This window comes from Apium graveolens, chromosome 6 (genome assembly GCF_009905375.1).
Source record: "Apium graveolens cultivar Ventura chromosome 6, ASM990537v1, whole genome shotgun sequence".
Classification (NCBI taxonomy): Eukaryota; Viridiplantae; Streptophyta; class Magnoliopsida; order Apiales; family Apiaceae; genus Apium; species Apium graveolens.
Genome location: NC_133652.1, coordinates 130,645,123 through 130,670,242, shown reverse-complemented (window position 1 = coordinate 130,670,242; position 25,120 = coordinate 130,645,123). Strand labels below are relative to the sequence as shown.

Here is a 25,120-nt window from a genome sequence, read left to right as displayed (position 1 = left end):
GATTTAGAAATTGCAGTTGTTTTGGCAGCTTTGGTAGGCAACTGTTTGGTCATTGTCACAGTTGCCATAGCTAAGCCTGAAGTCAAAGAAATAGAAGAGATTGGAATAGTTGAGGGTCTGGCTGAACTTACTTCACTTACCTGAGGTGTCAGCATTACAGGAAAATAGAACATTGGCACATCCTTGTGATGGTTGGCTCTGTTCAAGTCTGTAATGATTCTTCTCTCTTGAACCCAACAAGCTAATTTGTTGTTTGGGTTCTCAAGTTCAATCTCTTGACAAAGATGGTTAGCCAAAAGCATAAAAAATCTAGCATAGTAAATATTCTTTCCTCTTTTGGCTAAGTCACCTAGTTTAAAACCTAACTCATACACAACAAGGTCACTGAAATTGTAATATTTGTCTGTAACTAGCATGTATAGCATGTTAAGCATGGAAATGTTCACAGAATCAAAATTACTGATTTTTCCAGAAAAGACTTTAGTTACTACATCACACAAGTAACTCCATTCCTTCCTAAGACCTAGTCTTCTAATTTCACTTAGTTTTGCAGTAGGAAGTGCATAATGAAAGGAATTGAGCATATTGACAATATCAGTGTCAGTGTGTGGTGCAGTTACATTATCATCAGGAATCTTGAAACATGCTTTTATTACATCACTATTGATACAGAAATCATTACCTTTGATGGTTAGAGTGATGGTTTTGTCAATAGAGTTGTAGATTGCTGTTGTCCTCATCTCCTCAACAACTTCACAATAAATTGTGGGTGATTCCAGCATGGAAAAACTTAACTTGCAGTTGTGCACGAAGTCCATCATCTTATGATAGTCTTCAGATTGCTGAATCCCCTTATTGACCAAGGCAGTGAAGTTGTTCTTCTCATAGATGAACCCAGTCTGTGACATGATCTTAACTACGGGTGCCATTATTAGAGAAGAAAAGCTTGAAGAGAAAGAGGATTTTTGCTTGAGAGAGAATGAAGTAACACAGTTGAATTTGAGAATGATAAAAGAAAATGATTAGAATGAAATAAGCTTTTATACTTTACTCAAAATCAACTGATAAAAATAATAAAGAGAAGTAAATTACCCAATAGAAATTGTCTAAAATAGCCGTTTTAAAATAAACTGTAAAAATTCTACCCATTATCCGTCGTGTAATGCTTACAAACTGTAAGTATACTCGATAGATAATGTTCAGGGAATTAACGGTTAAGATTTAGACACTTCGACGGATGAGGATAAGTTGATATCCGTCGAGCTTTAAAATACTCCAGAAAAGTAATTGATTTTTATTTACAGTTTGTATATCGACGGATGACTCAACTCGATGGATAATGGTCATCCGTCGAGATGCAAATTTTGACTTAGCCAAAATTTTCATCCAAGACTAAAAATCAGTTAAATTTCTGGCTACTTTTCAACTTACAAAATAATTCAGATAAATTCAAGAGTAATTAAGCATACCTAACTCACTTACCAACCTAGAAAAGGTGGATTCATCCAGTGGTTTGGTAAAAATATCTGCAAGTTGCTTCTCACTTGGAACAAAATGTAACTCTACAGTACCATTCATTACATGTTCCCTTATGAAATGGTACTTGATATCTATATGCTTTGTCCTTGAATGTTGCACTGGATTTTCAGTGATGGCAATTGCACTTGTGTTGTCACAGAAAATAGGAATCCTTTCAACTTGCAAACCATAGTCTAGCAATTGATTTTTCATCCATAAAATCTGTGCACAGCAACTGCCAGCACCAATATATTCAGCTTCAGCTGTAGAAGTAGAAACTGAATTTTGCTTTTTACTGAACCATGACACAAGCTTGTCTCCTAAAAATTGACAGGTTCCTGTTGTGCTTTTTCTATCAATTCTGCAACCTGCATAATCTGCATCTGAATAACTAGTTAGATCAAAACCAGAATCTCTAGGATACCAAATGCCAAGGTTTGGTTTGAGATATCTGAAAATTCTCTTAATAGCTATCAAATGAGACTCTCTAGGATCAGCCTGAAATCTAGCACACAAATATGTAGCAAACATTATATCTGGCCTACTAGCTGTTAAGTACAGAAGTGAGCCAACCATGCCCCTATAACTTGAAATATCCACAGACTTTTCAGTAGTGTTTAGTTCAAGCTTAGTTGCAGTGGCCATGGGAGTTTTTGCAGATGTGCAATCCATTAGATCAAACTTCTTTAAAGATCAAAAATATATTTAGTTTGACTAATGAATATTCCATCACTAACTTGCTTAACTTGTAAACCAAGAAAGTAAGTTAGTTCTCCCATCATACTCATTTCATACTTGCTTTGCATCAGTTTGGCAAACTTTTTACAAAGTTTCTCATCTGTAGAGCCAAAAATAATATCATCTACATAAATTTGAACAACTATGCTAGAGCCATTCACATTTCTGAAAAATAAAGTTTTATCTACAGTACCTCTTGTGAAGTGATTTTCCAAAAGGAACTTTGATAAAGTGTCATACCAGGCTCTAGGTGCTTGCTTCAGTACATAAAGTGCTTTCAGTAGATAATAGACATACTCTGGGAAATTTGGATCTTCAAAGCTAGGAGGTTGACTTACATACACTTCTTCCTCCAAATCTCCATTCAGAAAGGCACTTTTGACATCCATCTGATAGACCTTGAAATTGGCATGGGCTGCATAGGCTAAGAAGATTCTGATGGCTTCAAGTCTTGCAACAGGAGCAAATGTTTCATCAAAATCTATTCCTTCTAGCTGACAATAGCCTTTAGCAACTAATCTTGCTTTGTTCCTTACTACTATGCCATTTTCATCCATCTTGTTTCTGAATACCCATTTGGTGTCTATTGGATTCTTTCCTGTAGGCTTGGGTACCAGCTTCCATACTTTATTCCTTTCAAATTGGTTTAGCTCCTCCTGCATAGCTAAAATCCAATCAGGATCTAACAAGGCTTCTTCTACCTTCTTTGGTTCTTCCTTAGACAGGAAGCTGCTGTATAGACATTCTTCTTGAGTTGCTCTCCTGGTTTGAACTCTGGAAGAAACATCACCAATAATCAGTTCAAAGGGGTGATCTTTTGTCCATTTTCTTGGTTGAGGTAGATTAGCCCTAGATGAAGAGACCTCAATGTTGTCTTGATGTGTGATTGAGTTTTGATTGCTAGAAACTCCCCCTGAGTTTGTGGATCTTTGATTTGAGATTGGGGTGTTTTCTATGGGTGATCTGCCTTGACTTCCTGCTCCTTTTGATAACCCGACGGATGGTGAATTTTGAGTACCGACGGATGAGGCAGGTTGTCTTCCGACGGATAATACAGATTGTCTTCCGACGGATGAAGCATTATGTAACTCGACGGATGTTGAGTTTTGTGCTTCATTTGTAGTAGATTTGTCTGCATTATCCTTAGACACATTTCTTGATCACTCTCATCATCACTTTCATCACTGACCATCTCAATATTGTCGAATTTGAGGCTCTCATGGTAATCTCCATCTTTTAGTCCTTCAATCTTTTTATCATCAAACACAACATGTATAGATTCAACAACAATGTTGGTTCTTAGATTGTAGACTCTATATGCTTTACCAACAGCATATCCAACAAAAATTCCTTCATCTGCTTTAGCATCAAACTTCCCATTTTGATCAGTTTGATTTCTCAGAATATAGCATTTACAGCCAAAGACATGAAGAAAGTTCAGAGTTGGCTTCTTGTTCTTGAACAATTGATAAGGTGTCATGCATCTTGCTTGATTAATCAGAGAGATGTTCTGAGTGTAGCATGCAGTGTTTACAGCTTCAGCCCAGAAGAATGTTTGTAGTTTTGATTCTTCAAGCATTGTCCTTGCAGCTTCAATAAGAGATCTATTCTTTCTTTCCACTACTCCATTCTGTTGTGGAGTCCTTGCTGCTGAAAACTCATGCAAGATTCCATTTTCCTCACAAAATGCTCTCATGACATAGTTCTTGAACTCAGTTCCATTATCACTCTTGATTCTTCTAACTTTCAAATCAGGATGATTGTTAACTTGCCTTATGTGATTGATGATGATTTCACTAGCCTCATCTTTGGACTTTAGGAAATAGGTCCAAGAGAACTTTGAGAAATCATCTACAATTACTAGGCAAAATCTTTTCTTTGAGATTGACAATATATTGACTGGTCCAAACAAATCCATGTGAAGCAGTTGTAGAGGCTCTTCAATTGCTGAATCAAGTTTCTTCCTGAATGATGCTTTAATCTGCTTCCCTTTTTGGCAGGCATCACACAGTCCATCCTTTATAAACTCCACCATAGGAATGCCTCTAACTAGCTCTTTCTTTATCAGCTCATTCATGGTCTTGAAGTTCAAATGGGATAGCTTCTTGTGCCTAGCCAACTTTCATCTTGACTTGCTTTACTAAGAAGACAAGTTACAGATTCTGCTTTAGTTGAGTTGAAGTCAGCTAGATACACATTTCCTCTTCTCACACCAGTGAGAACCACTTTGTTGTTTTGATTATTAATCACAACACAGGTTTCTTTGTTGAAGGTTACTGAGTTGCCTTTATCACAAAGCTGGCTGATACTCAACAGATTGTGTTTGAGACCATCCACTAAGGAAACCTCTTCAATGATGACATTGTCCTTTGAAATCAAGCCATATCCCACAGTATAACCTTTGTTGTCATCTCCAAAAGTAATACTTGGGCCAGCTCTTTCTTCAAACTCTGTGAGCAGGGTAGAATCACCAGTCATGTGTCTTGAACAACCACTATCCAAGTACCAAAGATTCCTTTTGTTTCCCTGCACACATCAAAATCAAATCAAGTTAATTTTGGTACCCAAGTTTCCTTGGGTCCTGCCTTGTTAGCTTTCTTCTTCTGTTTCTTAGGTCTTAACTCATTTGACTTAGGAATTTTAGATTCTTCCTTAGTCATTTGGGTTGGGCCTTTGAAACCACTAGATGCAACAGAATTATCATGCATGTTATGGCTAACAGGAAATGGCATGCTTGGTGCAAACATGTTATTCCAGTAAGGTATGCTAAATGGCATTTGAGGCATACTGTTTGCAGCATAATATGGATTAAGTGCAAATGGCATATTAGCGAACTGTGCATTCATGTTCTGTGTAGGCATAGCATTAACAGGCATGGGAGGCATGGCATTCATGTTAGAGAATTGAGGCTGAACAGACATGGGAGTAGGCATGGCAGATTTGCAATTAACAGACAAATGATTTACACTACCACACTTGACACAGATTTTTCTAGGAGCATATTTGTCAGGTGTGTAGTTATTATGTTTGTTAATCCCTACTTTACCATTCCTATTGTTTTTCTTTTTAGTCTCTGTTTTTACCTCTATCTTCTCAAGTCTGTCACTTAACTGTTTGACAGTCATGTGACCAACATTAGCCTTCTTCCCTTTCTTGGCTTGACTTGACTCTCCTGAAACAAAGTTCTTGGAAACAGACCCATACTTTTCATTTAGCTTGGTTAATTTGGCTTTGCTAATGGGTTTGCTCACAGCCGACGGATGAGGATTTTTATCATTCGACGGATAACACTTTTTGTTATCCGACGGATAGTCCTCATCATCCGTCGAGTCTACATCTGTCAGTAATCCATCTACCAAAATAGGTTCTAGTTTCTCCTTATTCTTTTTCCAGGCTTCATCACAAAAAGACTCAATTCCTTGAACCTTGGTGATTTGAGCATGAACATCTCTGGATGTTTTCCATGCTTTAATCACCTCTTGTTCACGATCGAGCTGCTTCTTTAAAATTTCTTCATTTTTCAAGGACTCAGTTAATTCCTCCTTGGCAATTCTACACTCAATTTTTAGTTTCTCAAACTCAACAAACTGAGACTCAAGCACATTATTCCTCTCACTCAAAAACAAGTTGTTTTCTTTGATTTTAGCATTTTCTTTAGTGAGGGACTTAAGTGTAACACGCAAATGATACAATTTTGTAGACATGTCATTTATTGCATCATTACACTCAGCTTTAGATAAATGTGCAAGGTTTGTAGTGATTACCTGATTGCTTGAGGAACTTGTCTCTGTTTCATCAGACTTGGCCATAAGGGCTAGATTGACATAGCTGACATCCTCATCTTCATCCAAACCATCAGCTGCCCAGTCATTCTCTTGTGTAATAAAAGCCCTTTCCTTCTATTTGAGTAGATCAAAGTATTTTTGCTTATAATCCACAGACTCAAACCTTTTCTTACTGGAATCTGACTTTCTACACTCATTTGCAAAATGCCCTGCCAAGCCACATTTGAAACACTTGAATTTTGATTTATCCACCATGTTTCTATTTGGCTTGGCAGCTCCAAAGTTCTTCTTGAACTTGAGCTTGGCAAATCTTCTTGAAAGGAATGCTAGGTCCTCATCAATGTCCTTCATGTCATCTTGGCTCAATGAATCTTCACTTTCTGCAGCTAGCCCTTTACCCTTGCTTTCACAGGCCTTTGAAGTTGATTCCACAGCTTCCATCTTCACTTCCTTCTCCTTTTCCAGTTCAGCCACTAGTGCAATGGATCCTCCTTTCTTCTTTCCTCTCTCCATTCTTTCATCCTGCTCTATCTCAAACTCATAGGTCTTCAGAATGCCATACAGTCTCTCCAAAGTAAACTCCTTATAATCTTGTGAGTTTCTCAATGAGACTGTCATTGGTTTCCATTCCTTTGGAAGAGATCTGAGAAATTTCAGATTGGAGTCTTTAGTCTGATAGACTCTTCCATGCAATTTAAGAGCATTTAGTAGCTTTTGGAATCTACTAAAAATGTCAGTGAGTGACTCACTTTCTTCATTGTGAAAATGCTCATATTGCTGAATCAGGAGCTGCATTTTATTTTCTCTTACTTGCTCAGTACCATCACAGATTATCTGTATTGTGTCCCAAACTTCCTTGGCAGTCTTGCAGTTGATGATGTTATCAAACATGTCTACATCAACACCATTGAACAGAATGTTCATAGCCTTTTTACCTTTCCTGACTTGTTCAATATCAGGATCAGACCATTCATGCCTTGGCTTTGGAACAGATGGTTCATTTCCTGTTGCAACTCTCATTGGAACATGAGGGCCTCTTTCTATGCAGTCCACATAGGCCTCATCTTGAGAAAGCATATGAAGATGCATCTTTACCTTCCAATGATGGTAATTATCTTTATCAAGAAAAGGAATCTTGACTCCAACATCTTTTTTGTTCATCTTGCTGAATTGTTTTGATCTTTAAACTCTTTGTAGATTAAGAGCTTGCTCTGATACCAATTGTTAGTCCCTTAACAATATAGCAAGAATTACAGAAGGGGGGTTGAATGGAATTCTTGAACCTTTTTCTTGAAATAAAATGTTCAACTCGATTATGGATATATTTGTTTTGATTAGCACAATGTGGAATGTAAACTTGAATGAATCAAAACATAAGTAATTAAAAACAAGTCTTTAAAAACTTTCTAGTGGATTTAAACAATTCCACCAGAGATATATATAATATATCGAGAGGACTCTGTGTGCAGAAATGCTCACAGCTGCTTACAAAATAGAACTGCTAAGAACACAGGAAATGCTAAAGATAGTGCTTACAAAAATTTCTCTGTTGTTGTTTCTTAGCTATCTCAGTTATTTTTCTATTTGCTACTCTCTTGGTTTATATATTACCAAGATTACAAAGTCAAAAGAACTGAACAAATATAAAATCTAACATTCTTGATCTTTGCTGCTTTTCATCCTCTATTACCCAGTTAATGGGCTTCCACAGTGTATTTGTATCCAACTCAACGGCTGTGTGTCAGCTTTCACTGTTCAACTGATGTTTGAATCTTGATATGATCATCTGTCGACTTTCAGATCATTCGTCGATGACTTAATTGATCATCCGTCGACCGCTATGTTAAACATCCGTTGATAGTCATTTGATCATCCATCGAAGCTTTGTTAAGCATCCGTTGGTAGCTATTTTGGTCATCCGTCGAAGCTTTGTTAAGCATCCGTTGGTAGCTATTTTGGCACTTGACTTCATTTCACTTATACAGAATTACAAGACATTGCTTATGTACAGTTAATCAACCTATTCTACATATCTAGTTAAAGTCAACATGACTTATATGCTACTACAGATTCTATACAAAGGTTCATACAACACTGTGCTACAAACTTATTATTACATAAGCTAATCACTCGATGGATAATAAGTTAATCATCCGTCGGGACTATAATGAGTTATCCGTCGAGACTATAATTCTTATCCGTCGAGTGCTACATTATTTCACTAAGTAAAATCTACTTAGATGTTTTGTTTAGGTAATCATCAAGTACACAACATATTCACAACAAAATAATATTCTCTTGCAACTTAAGAGCTTCAAGTCTCTGTTGCTCAGCCTCTTTGGCTAAGCGCTCATCCTCAAGAGTAATTTTCCAACTGAAACAATTGGAGATCCACTTTTTGATCACTAGACAACTCCCTGTAAAATATAGACTGATGATGAAACATCATGAGGACCAAGGATCTGATTGTTAATCTTAACTCTACGTCCCCAGGGGTAATATTAGACACGACCCTCTTCGAACTTGAAAACTGGATAATAAATTCTAGCAATGTTGCTAGTACTAAACAAACATTGAGCCATGAACATTTGAGAAGTTAAGGAGTTGTGTTCAAGAAGACTTGAAAGATGAATGTTTGAAGTGAGAGATCAGTGAGAAGTTTTGAGAGTGGAGGGTTGTATTTATAGAAGAAAGGTTTAGAAACTGAAGAGACTCTTTGATTTACCAAGTAATAATAAACCATAATGCAAATACACAATTACGCGTATATAGGTAAGCAAAAAGTAATCTCTCTCTTCAAATTCCTATTCCCAATGTAAATACTCAAGTATTACATGATACTTGCATCAAAACTAACCCATTTAAGCAACTAAAAGATATTCCACTATTTTACTGTATAATTAAAAATATGACGCCCTCAATCTCGGGGTTAGGAAATGAGGACCCACACACCTTTAATCTACTAATTAAATAAGCATAAACCCCAAAAACAGGATAAAGTATGAGACAAGATTAAAAATACCAACCATAAAATATAGCTTACAACCCCAAAATACAATCAAATATACATAGTCGATCCCGGCTTGGAACCGACAGATAACCCATTGTATCTTTACAACTCTCTGGCTAAGCGCTTGCTCACTCAGAAACTTTACTACCTGCTCTGGCAACCGAAAGCCCTCAACACGATAGGGACCACCAGGTATGCTCTTACGAGCAGTGTGCCTAAGCCTGGCCATCTTCTTGCTTAACTGCCATGGTTAGATTAAAACAAAATATATGAGTATAAAACTCAGCAAGTAACTAAACAGCAGTTCTACAATATAAAATCCACAATATGCTTTACTGATCTCAAGGCATTTTACTTTCTCAATTCTAGGTGGCAGATTTCTATCTTTCAGGTTATAAAAAGGGGTTACAAATCATTAACAGGATCACGAATGATCTTTCAAATGGAAAGCGATAATCTTTTCATTATAAGGAATCAATCATATGATCAACAGAATCAAAATCAGGGTTCACAAGCTGCAAGCTTCACAATATCACAATCAACTCTTTACAAAGCAACGACCTTTTTAAATTTTCAAAGAATCAATTACTGAATAAAAAATTTCGATTCCTTTTAAAATCATTAAGGAACCCTTGATTTGACCACTTTATCTTTCATTTCATAAAAATACGGGTGATCAGCCCGTACCGACCTCCATCCGGTCTTTAAGGTACCAATGGCATAATTTCAACCTTAAACTGGACTAGCCCCGCTAGCCTCTTACTATGACTGGACTAGTCCAACTAGCCTCTTACGTCCCAATCCAATCCATTAGGAATTCGTTTGGAAAACCTTGAGTTGGAAAAAGGTAGGTTTACTAAATTCATTTTATCATTACGAAGAATATGAAATCATTCGGACTCTTTCAAGTCGAAACTCATTCTTAAGTTCAATTTCAAGAATTCAAAGTTAAGGGAATGAATCAGGGATAAGCAAATAATCAGAATAGGAAAAAAGGGTTACCAAAGGGTTGGATCAATAAGCTTATCAATAACAAATTCATAAGATCAATGACAGGGAATCTCAAAATCAATAACAGGGGTTCTTTACTTTAACAGTTCAATACTCTACTTGGCATGAACAATATCCTCTCTATAACCATTTACACAAGTAAATAGAGTTACTTGCCTGAATTCGCTTTCCTGAAGGTTGAACTACTGCCACCTAGTAAACCTTTCTCTTTCTTAGCCTGAATGCCCTCACGCTCTGAATCTACAATCCAAAACCAAAACCTTAATTAGTTTCTTAACTCACGTTCCCGGAACGCTTAACTTTCCCCTTAAACGTAATACCCTAAGGGTATGCATATATATATATATATATATACTCTCACCATAAACACATATACGTATATACCAACACTCGCATATCCAAACCAAATAGACTTCGGATCACGTATTGCAATACAAATATGACATATAACATTTAATCCTTGAATATTAAACTCTATACTTGAGTTATCATATCAATACATAATCTTGTATCAAAACGACTCAAAAACCTTCTTTTTACATCACTTAATTCGAACCAAACAAGCAAATAATCCACATTATTCTTAGAAATCTCACATGCATCCACTTTAACATCAAATCATTCATTTTTATAGCCATAAACCACTCGACTTTAACACAAAACACAAACAAAAGATCCAATGATCCTTTTAGACTCTAATCTTGTCAATTACAACCTATATCTTAACATGCAATTCTTATTTCTTTCATATCTATCTCCAATTTATCATAGAAACATACAAGCAACACTTTAAGCACATAATCCATCAAAATTTCTATAAATCCAACTTATATCATTCGAATTTCTCAAGAATCATCACATGCAACACCATGATTTGACATGCAAGTATAAGGATCATTTATACTCTTTAGTTTACACCAAAATTCATCCTTTAAAACCCTTTTCAAAGAAATTCGAAGCAAAATTAATCCCTCAAACAAAAACTCTTTATAAGCTTGAATCGAAATCAAAAACCCATTTTTTAAAAGTAAAAATTTGAACTAAAAACTCTTTTAATCAAAACCAAAGATTCTTTGATTCTTAAATCTTACGCACCTTAAGCAAATGACTACTCCTTTCCTTTTTACTCAAAAATTCGAACCAACTCTAGCACAAAACCAATCAAGTCACTTGAAACCAACTTAGTGCTACCATTCATATTATCACACAATAAAAATCATCCTTTCCCCTTAATTTTATAAAAATTCGAACCTAGCAAAGGTTTAAAACCAAAAAAAGCCTAAAATATTGACATGCAATAAATTTTAGGGACATGCATATGGATTCTTATGACATGCATACCATTTTAATCATCTAAACACCAAGATCACTTACTAATAGACCTTACATACAATCTTCTAAACATAACACTTCATTTACCAACAACACTTCAAGAAATCATCAAATATCAAACATGAAATTAGTATCTTAGCAAGATCATACTATAGCACTTGGAAAATTACACTTTGAAAGTCCACCGGCTCTCCTTGGATCATGGCCGGTGGTGGTCGAACTTAAGAGTGTCCATAACGGGTCTCCTCTTGAGTTTTAAACCACAAAATCACTTTACACTTCTCTTATGATCATATATCAAGAAATCATATTTCCTTGAACACAACCATGGAGATTGAATTATGAAATCTACATAGACACTTACATGCAAATGGTGTTTAAGTAGTATATCAAAAATAGAAACTATGGATGGTGAAATCTTTGAATTTGGATTAGTATTTGTTGTTGCATGCAAGAGAGAGAAGAGAGATGGGGAGAGAGCCGAGAGAGTGACCGAGAGAGAGTGTGACGGCCTCAACCCCGGGGTCAGGAGTTGACGTCATCAACAATAACCATAAGATAAACAATTCAATGATAAAACATAACTATGACCCCTTTACCAAGATCTTTTCCAGGTTTAAGTATGATTTAGGTTACACTTAATACAAAACCAACTTATAACAATACTCTGAACAATACTATCTTAATACAGCAACTCAACAGACCATCTTTGGTCCACACAACTACCTCAGAGGAGCCTGACATGAAAGGAGCTGGAACTCTGCCCTGACTACAGCGCAAGAATCTACTATGCATCTGCAATACATATGTAAAATATTCTGCAAGGGTGAGCAATCAATTGCTCAACAGTACCACTATATGAATAACCATAAAACAGTTTTAAGTAAAGCAGTTATAGGAACAAAATTCATAATTTGTTAGAAACATGTAGAACAGGTATAAACTGGATATCCAAAACTAGCATGCTCTGTAAAACAAAATCAATTGTCGTGTGTTGTACATAAATACCAGAGTTCAATTTTAGCATGTTATTTTCACTTTCAAACCTTTCGTTCCATTACAGGAACCATAAAACCATTTGTCCCGTTACGGGGACCCAAAAACCATTTGTTCCGTTACTGGAAACACAAAGTCATCTGTTCCCTTACGGGAACCACTAAATCAAAATAAGATATGTATTGGATGTTATCTAGGGACGGTTGATCAGGCCTTCACATAAATTATCTAGGATAGTTGGCCGGGCTATCACACAAAATATCTAGGAAAGCTGATCGGGCTTTCACACAAAATCACCGGATCCGCAGAGACTAGCTAGGTCTCTGATTAACTATGCTGGACTAATCGGTTATGTAATGCGCGCAACCGAATTAGCCACTTACGCAACGTTATCCAATATCTGATTCATTTTATCCAGTTTCAAAATCACTTTTACCTATCTCTTGTTAAAATCAATTCTATCACAGCACACTATTCAAAACCTCTTTTCCATTTTTAATCACACTTTAGAGATAGGTATTTTCAGAAGTTACTTTTCCCCAAAAACACATATTTAACAACATTTTCAAACACAGAGAATACGTAACTTAAAACGTTTATGTTCCATTACGAAAATAAAATATTTAGCTATTCATACGTACTGAACCATAAAGGAATGGTCAGGGGTACTTGCCTTGCAGAGCTTTACGACTATTACTGATCAATTCTGATACGACTCGGACGCTCAGACTTTATCGTCTAACCACTAGATCACCTTGGATTCGACTTCAATACTCAGGTTCTTCGAATAAAACCCTACTGAGCTCGTCGACTGTCCACTAAGTTATCATTAGTCCAACGTCCACTTTCAGGCTCCCGACTATAACCTACAGGGTTGAAATACTCTACGTTAGACGTCTCGGTATGCTTGACATATCCTCAATACCAATCCTACCCAAGCGATAACAATCCCGACTCGTACTTATATGTACTATTATAATACAATAACACACATAACAGTCAGGGTTCAGGTTCTCGAAAAATCGGTTCGTTGTTCATTTTCGGAAAAATACATATACTCGTCATTTTAAAAAACTAGGATTATTATTTTTGGCAAAATAGTTCACCACAACATACAATCAGATTTCGTATAAAACATATATATGTGTTTATATATACTCGTTCAACGGCCCGATAATTACTGGATACGCTCCCGTATTTCCGTAGCTCAATTTCTCGGAAATTGGGCAGCACCTCTTTATTTATCGGACTAACCCGTCGAACAACTCGACGTCAATCACAACAACCAACCAATCAAACCGGCAATCAATCCAACTTCACAATCCAAATAACCCCGAAATGTATTATTTAACTATTACCTTTTTATTTCAAAAATTAAAAAATAAATTTATAAATTGTTATTTTGCTCAAGAATCATCATTGCCAATAATTCGTCGGCTCAACGAGTTCATTGCCGACTGCGGCATAATTTCGATGGTACCCTTTCGGGTTTCCTATCGAAATTTCACCTAAATTTTTAAATCCAGATTTTAAATCATTCGCACAATTCGATAAATCACAGAAAATCATTCGGATCGTATACGAATATAATAAGGGAATAATTTGAACCATTTCAAAGTATTCGGATAAACCGAGTACCAAATTTAAGCAACACAGCAAAAGCACAGGAATCACAGAACTATTGTACACACAGGTGCTCACACAAGCCACGCGTTCACACCCTCAGAACCGCCACCATCTCTCCAAAATCCGGTGAGAGGCGGCAGCCACAAACTCGAAAAGCAGAAACGCACCACAAATTAACACCCCAATTAATTAAACGGCATATATCCATATAGAAACATATACATATATACACCCAGTCTAATCAATCGGAATAATAACCAAAACAACGACGATGGCCGGAGTTCAAGGCGGCTGGAAAGCGAACCCGGCGGCGAAATTACCGTGAACAGCCAAGGGAGAAGAAGAACAGGGGAAGTCAACAAAACAGGGAGAAAACAGAGGAGGAGGGATAAAGATCGTGAAGAAAAAGAGCATAAAGAGATGGTCTGAAGCCCCGCACGTGCCTGAGTGGGGAAATAATTTGTTTTTGTATCTATCTGTTTTCTTTTACATCTGCACAGGTGATAATCTGAGAAGCTGACACGTTTTAATGATTTAACAAAATTTTAACACGTGTCATGTTTCTACTATAGCCCTAAATTTGGTTCGTGCTCTACAAAAATAATGAACAACCCTACGAATAAAAATTAACCCGAAACCTACCAAATTAGTCTTAAAATATTACAAATATCCCGAAGTTTATAAAAACATATATTTCGTAATTTTTAAATAGTTTTTGAAACGCAATTTATACCCTTTTTATCAATTAAACGAATCGACGCGCGGGTGAAATTAATCCCAAAAATTTCCAAAATAATTTTAAAATTCCCGGAATATTCCCAACTTACATAAATATGAGTTTCATAATTTTTGAAGAATTCGGGAATTAAATACAGATTTTACAAATAAATGCAATCAGAAAATCGTACAGGGCTAAATAATTAATGAAATATTGATTTCTGAATTTTATAAAATCTCAAAAATAATTATTGAGATTATAAAGTCATAAAAACAATTTTAGAGACAATCCACATATTTACACAAATAAACTTGTATTAAATCCACTTTTAAAAGTGAAAACAATATAATATAAGTCTGTAATTAATTACACGAACGACCCTATGCCTCATAAATCACACATAAATAATAATTAAACAACACATATTTTATTTATTTAATAATTTCCATAATTACACATTTAAATAATACAAAAATACACGAGTTGTTATAGAGAGGGAGAAAGTAAGAGAGGGAGAGAGGGGTGCTCACGGGAAAGAAAAAGAAAGAAGAGGGAATGAGCTTGTATTTGTATTAGGGGGCAAGGGTAGTTTAGTAATTCACAAATCCTTTTCTTTGTTTGATTTACTCTTTCTTTTTACTCTAATAAAATAGAAATGGAATATTAAATATATCTCACTCGGAAATTTGAAAATTATTGCGAATGATAATTTTAAGACGTAGATCTCGAAATTAACTTTCCAACCATTACTTATAATAAACTTTTGAGCGTACGGTTGATTTTATATGATTTTTACAAATTTATGCTAATAATAGCATTTTAACATATAAAAATCATTTTAAAATGCAACGATCATGAAATAAATCCATCTATCATTTTTAGAAAGTCTCTAGGACTATTTCGAAGATAACAAAATAAATCTCATGCCTTTACCTTACTCAGACAATTTTATAAAAATGTGCAAAGGTTAAATAAACCTTAATTAAATCAAATAATTCCCTTATATCCATAAAAATATTAACAGATCACGTATTCACGTATACAGACAAGCAAGCACATTTACTCACACATCACAACTCATGTCTGATCATAAAATTTTCCCTTTTTAATATTATTCCTCTTTACGCGTATCGGGTCACGTTCTGCCTGACGGCCCGACGCTCAGCGTTTCAATTACGCTTCACAATATCATTATCGACCGATACGTCACTAGAACACAATACTTTACTTAAACATTCATTTCATATAATAACACATAATTCATATTTGAAATACTTTAATCCCTTTTTAGGACGGGTTCCGTTCTACTTGACGGCCCGACAGCACAACTTAACTCCTAAGCTGACTCTTTAAATTAGAACGCTTCTATCTACGCTCCCAGATACTTATATACAATAAAAACAATTAATCAACACTTAATCACATAATTTATAATCACGGCACATAAATCATACTTTATTTACTTAATTACGTCACAAAATTCTTAGTCGTCACAAAAAATACTGCTTAACAATTTATTTCGAACAAGTTCAAAATAATCAATAAAGTATAACAATCAATCAAGTCTTGATCATTATCACCATTTTAATTATAATTAACAGGAATTACCAACTACTGGAATAAACTATTAGCCAAAGCAAGTTTAACTAGTAATAGAATATGTACACAAACTCGGTAGTTTAACATGCAATTTTCACATAAAATCATTTAGCACAATTTGCATGTTATCACGGTGCCAACATTTAGCATAAGAATCAGTATCTAACAAGTACTGACAAATAATAAGATACCATGCTTCAAGAATATCCGCAGACTTAATTATCAGAGTTTGAGAATTGTCCTGAAATCATTCCCAATTCATTCACCAATCTTTTGAATGTAGCTTCATAGAGAGGCTTGGTGAATATATCTGCTACTTGCTGATTTGTTGGAACAAAGACCAATTCCACTGTATCAGCTTCCACATGTTCCCTTATGAAATGGCATCTGATATTGATGTGTGATAAGTGGCATTTTATACCACTTAGAACGTCTTAAAATGGCTTAATTTGATGTCTTAAAATCAAGTATTTTGTGTATTTGATGCGTTTTTCTAGTGTTTATGCATTTCAGGGTATTAGTTGCATTTCGGGGGAGGAATCATCAAGAATAAGCCTTGGCATGTGTTCACCATTGCGAGAGCAAAGGAACGGGCAGATTACGGCGAAGAAACGGAGCAAACTTGGATTTTTTCCAGTAGAGGCCTGCGCGCCCGCGCAGCTATGCTGAGCGGTCGCGCAGCAACCTGCGCGCCCGCGCAGCTATGCTGAGCGACCGCGCAGGGTCGGGAATTTTGCTGAATTATTTTAGACTTCTACTTCTGTTTGGCTTCCAACTTCTATGTAATCTGAGTTTTATGGGACTATTATATAAGTAGATTTGAGACGTTTTCACAAGGGGATTAAGAAGAAGAAGATTGTGTTTTACACAAGAAGCGAAGGAGATAAGGAAGAAGACCGATTTAGCACACCGCAACGAAGAGGAAGCATATTTTCTTGTGATTCTTGTTTCGTTGTAACGTTGGATGCTAGTTTTCTTGCTTTGACTTATTTACTCTTGTGACGTACTCTGTTTTAATATAATTAGTTTAGTTATTATTTTCTTGTGTTTGTTTATCATGATTTCATATGAACCCATGATGGCGATAAGTTCTATTATGGGCTAATCGTGATCATGGGGTTGCAACGGATTTATTATGGAATTCTTTAGTTAATTGTTTAATACTTTAGTGTGTGATGATTGCTTGATATCTAGTATTGGTTGTGCGTATTCGTCTTATGTGCGTCGCGAACATATAAGATAGGGTGTTAATCTCTTGTGAAGCGACGGTGGATCTTGAGATTTAGAACTTGCCATGCTAGCATAGGTTCATGTACGTTGTGCATGATTAGTGGGTAACTCTAACAGTTTTATTTGTCCTATGTAATCAAAAAAGGAATAACTTGTGCTTAAATCTTTGTGTTGTCAATTTTTGTAGACATATAGGAACTCAACATAATTGATGACTATTCGACTTCTATCTTAATTGTGGATGCTTGGTAGAATGGTATTAGTACAATGAAAGTTGGCTTTTATCAGTTTCGTGTTATTCGATTAATATCATCACTGTTACATGCTAAAGGTAATAACAATGGCTATAGAAGGAAGTAATAACGAAGTTGTGATCTCATGAGTGTTTATTATTGATAAATTGAAGTGTTAGTTAAGTGGTTAATTAAGTAGTTAATTATAGTTAATATTTAATCAACAATTTTAAGTGTTATTATCTTAACATTGAGAAGTAATCATACATTGGTGAGTGAGTTTAATTAGACAATAATTTAGTCTGAGTCTCTAAGGGAACGAACTAGAAAGTATTCTATATTACTTGCGAACGCGTATACTTGCGTGAATATTAGCGCGTGTTTTCGCCCTAACAAGTTTTTGGCGCCGCTGCCGGGGACTCGGCGTATTTGTTTAGTTTATGTACTTACCATCATTGGTCATTAGGACTCAGTGATTAGGACGTAGTAGTTACTTATTTTTTTCTTTTTTTTCGGTTGTGTTTCAGGTACTTTAGCAAGCGTTTATGCAAACTCGTTCTCGTGCTCGCAAGAGGACTTTAGATACAGCTGAGGAGACAGACGAAGTTCTTGATATTCCGGAGAAGTTAGATTTTGAGGATTCGGATTCAGGAACTGAGCAGAAAGAACCAGTAAACATGGGAGATCGTATTGTTCAAGCTGATCCAGCTCTTATGGATTTTTCTCGGCCTAAAATTGATGACATTCAGTCAAGCATCCTTCATCCGGCTATTCAAGCTAACACCTTTGAAATCAAGCCGGGCACTATTCAGATGGTGCAGAATTCTGTTTCTTTTGGAGGAGCGGCAACTGAAGATCCCAATATGCACATAAGGAATTTTGTCGAGATCTGCAGCACTTTTAAGTATAATGGCGTGACTGATGAGGCTATCAAGTTGAGGCTTTTCCCATTCTCACTAAGGGACAAGGCTAAAGACTGGTTACATTCTGAACCAGCTAGGTCCATCACTACGTGGCAAGATCTTGCGCAAAAGTTTCTGGTGAAGTTTTATCCGATGGCAAAGACTGCTGCTATGAGGAGTGCTCTTACTCAATTTGCGCAGCAACCTACAGAATCTATGTGCGAGGCTTGGGAACGCTACAAGGAAATGTTGAGAAAATGTCCACATCATGGAATGCCGGATTGAATGGTGATCACTGGTTTCTATAATGGTTTGGGGGCCCAATCTCGGCCCATGCTCGATGCAGCAGCTGGAGGCGCCTTATGGGCTAAAAGCTATACTGAGGCGTATAATCTTATCGAGACGATGGCTGCAAATGAGCATCAAAACCCAACTCAGAGGATGACGTCAGGCAAGGTAGCAGGTAGTCTGGAAGTTGATGCAGCCACCGCTATTGCAGCCCAGCTCCAAGCGCTATCAATGAAGGTTGATTCTCTGGCTACGTATGGAGTTAATCAAATAGCTATGGTTTGTGAGCTTTGTGCAGGTTCTCATGCTACGGATCAGTATTCTCTTGTAAACGAATATGTTCGGTATGTGAATAATTATCAGCAACAACAGCAGCCTGTGCCAGCGACCTATCATCCTAACAACAGAAATCATCCAAATTTCAGCTGGGGGAATAATCAGAATGCTATTCAGCCACCATATCAGCACGGAGTGAGTAAACAGTTTAACCCACCTGGATTCCAGCAACCTCAGCCGTACGCTACAAGGCAATCATATCCTCAACAAGGAAGTGCAGCTGCACCTACTAGTGCTGATTTTGAGGAACCTAAGCTGTTGTGCAAGAGTCAGGCGGTTTCTATCAAGACCTTGGAAAATCAAATCGGTCAATTAGCCAATGCAGTGCTCAATCGTCAACCTGGCACTCTTCCCAGTGACACAGAAGTACCAGGCAGGAAGGAAGCTAAAGAGCAAGTCAAGGCTATTACCTTAAGGTCTGGAAAAGTAGCTGATGCTGAAAAGGCAAAAGAATTAGAAGCTGAAATTAGAGGTGAAGAATCTAAGCAAAAGGAGAAAGCGGTGGAACCAAGGAAGACTACTGTTGAACACACTCTGCCTGAGGCTAATACAGGGGAGAAACAGCTCTATCCTCCACCACCTTTTCCTAAGAGATTGCAGCAACAAAAGCTGGATAGACAGTTCGGGAAGTTTCTGGAGGTGTTCAAGAAACTTCACATCAATATACCTTTTGCTGAGGCTCTGGAACAAATGCCTAGTTATGCGAAGTTTATGAAGACTATTCTTTCAAGGAAGGTGAAACTGGATGACCTTGAAACCATTGCTCTCACGGAAGAATGCAGCGCTGTTCTGCAACAAAAGTTACCACCAAAATTGAAAGATCCAGGGAGCTTCACCATTCCTTGCACAATTGGCAATCTGACGTTTGACAAGTGCCTTTGTGATTTGGGAGCAAGCATTAATCTGATGCCGTTGTCGATCTTTAAAAAACTGGATCTGCCTGATCCAAAACCCACGTATATGTCACTACAATTGGCTGACCGTTCCATTACTTACCCAAGGGGCATAGTTGAGGATGTGCTCGTCAAAGTGGATAAGCTCTTCTCTCCAGCAGCTTTTGTTATTCTGGATTTTGAGGAAGATAAGAAGATTCCCATAATCTTGGGGAGGCCTTTCTTGGCTACTGGCCGTACCTTGATAGATGTGCAAAAAGGGGAACTTACTATGCGGGTCCAAGATCAGGATGTGACCTTCAACGTATTCAAGGCAATGAAATTCCCTACAGAAGATGAGGAGTGTTTAAAAGTGGATGTGATTGATTCTGCGGTTACTTCGGAACTCGATCACATGCTAATGTCTGATGCATTGGAAAAGGCCTTAGTGGTTACAATATCTGAACGCTTCTCCCTGGAAGCGAAAGTTGGACATACCATTTGAATCTCTTGGTACTTCTGACCTCAAGAACGCAGAAGGAAAGCTCAAACCATCAATAGAGGAAGCACCTACCTTGGAGCTCAAGCCATTACCTGAACACTTGAGGTATGCTTTTTTAGGTGATTCATCTACGTTACCTGTTATTATTTCATCTGACCTTTCAGGTAGTGAGGAAGACAAGCTCTTAAGGATTTTGAGAGAATTCAAATCGGCTATAGGATGGACCATAGCAGACATCAAGGGGATAAGTCCTTTATATTATATGCATAAAATTCTGCTAGAGGAAGGTAGTAAGCCAACTGTGGAACAGCAGCGAAGACTGAATCCCATCATGAAGGAGGTGGTGAAGAAAGAAATTCTGAAATGGCTAGATGCAGGCATCATTTATCCTATTTCTGATAGCTCATGGGTGAGCCCCGTACAATGTGTACCTAAGAAGGGAGGTATCACTGTGGTCGCAAATGAAAAGAATGAGCTCATCCCTACTCGAACAGTTACAAGATGGAGAGTATGCATGGATTATAGAAAATTGAACAAAGCCACAAGGAAGGATCACTTCCCTCTTCCATTTATTGATCAGATGCTTGACAGATTGGCGGGACATGAGTATTTTTGTCTTCTGGATGGTTATTCCGGGTATAATCAGATTTGTATTGCACCAGAGGATCAGGAAAAGACTACCTTCACTTGTCCATTTGGCACATTTGCTTTTCGCAGAGTTTCGTTTGGGTTATGTGGTGCCCCGGCCACCTTTCAGAGATGTATGATGGCTATATTCTCTGACATGATTGGAAATAACGTCGAAGTGTTCATGGATGACTTCTCCGTCTTTGGACACTCATATGATGAATGTTTGAATAATCTGCGCGCCATACTCAAAAGATGCGTGGAAACTAATTTGGTGCTTAATTGGGAGAAATGTCACTTTATGGTGTGTGAAGGCATTATCCTTGGGCATAAGGTCTCTAGCAAGGGTCTGGAGGTGGACAAGGCCAAGGTGGGAGTCATTGAAAATCTTCCCCCACCTAATTCTGTGAAAGGAATCCGTAGTTTTCTTGGTCATGCGGGTTTTTATCGGCGATTCATCAAGGACTTTTCAAAGATATCTAAGCCGTTGTGCAATTTGCTTGAGAAAGATGTGCCTTTCAAATTTGATGATGAATGTTTGGCAGCATTCGAGACTCTCAAGAAGAGTTTGATCACGACACCAGTCATTACAGCACCAGATTGGACAGAACCATTTGAGATGATGTGTGATGCGAGTGATTATGCGGTAGGTGCAGTTCTGGGATAGCGCAAGAAAAATCTCTTCCATGTGGTCTACTATGCGAGTAAGACTTTAAATGGTGCCCAATCGAACTACACCACTACTGAGAAGGAGCTTTTGGCTATAGTCTTTGGCTTTGAGAAATTTCGATCTTATCTGCTTGGTACGAAAGTAACAGTATTCACTGATCATGCAGCTATTCGCTATCTGGTTTCTAAGAAGGATTCGAAGCCAAGACTCATTCGTTGGGTGCTTTTACTTCAGGAATTTGAGTTAGAGATCAAAGATAGAAAAGGTACTGAGAATCAAGTAGCTGACCATCTCTCTAGGTTGGAGAATCCCGATTCTACTTCATAAGATAGGACGTTAATCAATGAATCTTTTCCGTATGAGCAGTTGTTTGCAATTCAGGAGGAAGAACCATGGTTTGCAGATATTGTAAACTATCTCGTCAGCAATATAATGCCTCCTAATTTGACATCCGCTCAAAAGAAGAAGTTTCTGCATGAGGTGAAGTGGTATATGTGGGATGAACCATATTTGTTTAGACAGGGAGCTGACCAGATCATCAGGAGATGTATCCCGTTCTGTGAGACGGAGGGGATATTACGAGACTGCCATTCCACGGTTTATGGTGGACACTATGGCGGTGAGAAGACGGCAGCTCGTATTCTGCAAGCAGGTTTTTTCTGGCCTACTTTGTTCAAGGATGCTCATCAGTTTGTTTTAAGGTGTGATCGTTGCCAAAGAGTGGGAAATTTGTCAAGGAAGGATGAAATGTCATTAAATGTGATGCTTGAAGTCGAGGTCTTTGATGTATGGGGAATCGATTTCATGGGGCCTTTTATCTCGTCTTGCAATAATCAGTACATCTTGCTGGCAGTCGATTATGTCTCAAAATGGGTCGAAGTTAAAGCTTTACCGACAAATGATGCAAAGGCAGTGCTAAATTTTCTTCATAAGCAAATTTTCACAAGGTTTGGAACACCTCGGGTAATCATAAGTGATGAAGGATCGCATTTTTGCAACCGTAAGTTCACTTCTATGATGCAGCGTTATAATGTGAATCATCGAGTAGCTACTGCCTATCATCCGCAAACAAATGGTCAAGCGGAAGTGTCTAACAGAGAGATAAAGCGCATTCTAGAGAAGGTTGTTTGTCCGTCAAGGAAGGATTGGTCTTTAAAGCTCGATGAAGCTGTTTGGGCTTACAGAACAGCATACAAAACTCCACTTGGGATGTCACCATTTCAGTTGGTGTACGGAAAGGGATGTCATCTACCTGCGGAGCTTGAGCACAAGGCCTACTGGGCATTGAAGAAGTTGAACCTGGATTTAGATGCAGCTGGTAAAAAAAGAATGCTTCAGCTTAATGAACTGGATGAATTTCGACTTCAAGCGTACGAAAATAACAAAATGTATAAGGAAAAGGTGAAGAGGTGGCACGATAGGAAGCTACATCCAAAGTTATTTGTGCCGGGGCAACAAGTTCTTTTATTCAACTCTCGGCTCTGACTTTTTCCTGGGAAGTTGAAATCAAAGTGGTCTGGACCTTTTATTGTCAAAACTGTGTTTCCACATGGAGCGGTGGAAATTTTTGAGAATGATCCGGACCAAGCATTCAAGGTTAACGGTCAGCGGTTGAAGCACTACTATGGGGACATGGCAAACCGAGAAGTGGTTAGCGCCATTTTGTTGACTACTTGAGCAGGGTACGAAACGTCAAGCTAATGACGAAAAAGAAGCGCTGCGTGGGAGGCAACCCATGAATTATTGTTACAGGAACCCTTAGAAGTTAATAACCTATCCAAAAACATAAAAAAATCAGAAAACAGGGGCTGAAAAAAAAAATTCCAGTGACCCCCTGCGCGCCCGCGCAGCTATGCTGAGCGGCCGCGCAGGGGTCGAGGACCAGAAATTTTTTTTACAGTTCAGAGAAAAAAAAAAAACCAAACAAAAACAAACACAAAAACAGTTTTAGCCCATAAACCCACGATTTGTTCCCACTACCCCATCATTTTATCCCTTAATTCCCAAACCCTAATCTAATCCACACCCTATATATACATACACCTATCCTACATATCGCCCACAAAACTTCCTACACTTAAACCCTCTCACAAACATCAAATATCAGTTCTTACACGCTTTTATTCACGAATCAATGGCACCCAAGAGAGCACGCACTATTGACAGCAGCAGCACAGTTCCTACTGCTGATTCATCGAGGGGTACTGCTGCAAGGCCTCGGTTAACTGACAGAGCCGCGTAGGAGGAGTACACTAGGCTGTTGGGTAAGCCGATTCTGAAGGAGAGGGGGTTTTTACCATCGGGGAGGGATGGTGAGTTGTTGCCCATGATTGCAGAGAAGGGGTGGATAGCTTTTTGTGAGTCACCCGAAGCAGTACCGATGAGCGTTGTTCGCGAGTTCTACGCGAACGCGAAGGCTGAAAAGAATGGGTTTTCTGTGGTCCGTGGGCTGACGGTTGATTATCATCCTGTGGCGATTCGCCGTGTGATTGGACAGCGAGAGAGGAAGCCCGAGGAGGAGAACTGGAATGAAAAGACTGCTGAGGATTTTGACTTGGATTTGATTTGTGCGACTCTCTGTCGACCGGGCACAGTTTGGACCCGCAGTACAGGCAATAATGAGTATCGTCACTTTCCGGTGATCGCTATGAACAGGTATGCCCGTGCATGGAATACATTTATTTGTGCTAATATTTTGCCTTCTTCGCATGCACACGAGGTCACAGTTGAGAGAGCACAGCTGTTGTGGGGAATTCTGAATGAGGAGTACTATGTGGACCTTGGTGAGTTTATCTACCAAGGAATTCTGAAGTTTTTGAGGGGAGCAAAGCATATGAACATCCCTTATGCATCTACGGTTACGAAGCTATGCCGAGCAGTGGGAGTGAACTGGCCGGCTCATGAGCAGTTGCAGTTGCCAGCCGCTCCGATTGATTCTGGCACTCTGAATGGGATGCAGGAGTGGACCGGTGGTGAGCCTGAGGAGCATGGGATGGGTTATCGTCTTCCAGGAGGGCGTCCAGCATGAGGTGCTACTATGGCTAGGCCAGGGCGTGATGAGGCTGGTTCTTCGAGAGCTCAGGAGGGTGCTGGGATGGTTGATGCCCAGTATAGGAGGCTTTCACGG

General features: G+C 38.0%; 1 non-coding gene across 1 annotated transcript; it reads right to left on the bottom strand.

Annotated features, from left to right (window-relative positions):
* Positions 1–18,866: 18,866 nt before the first annotated feature.
* On the bottom strand, positions 18,867–18,973 carry LOC141669357 (small nucleolar RNA R71). Its single transcript, XR_012553643.1, has one exon. It is a non-coding gene; the product is annotated as a small nucleolar RNA R71 (small nucleolar RNA).
* Positions 18,974–25,120: the final 6,147 nt, after the last annotated feature.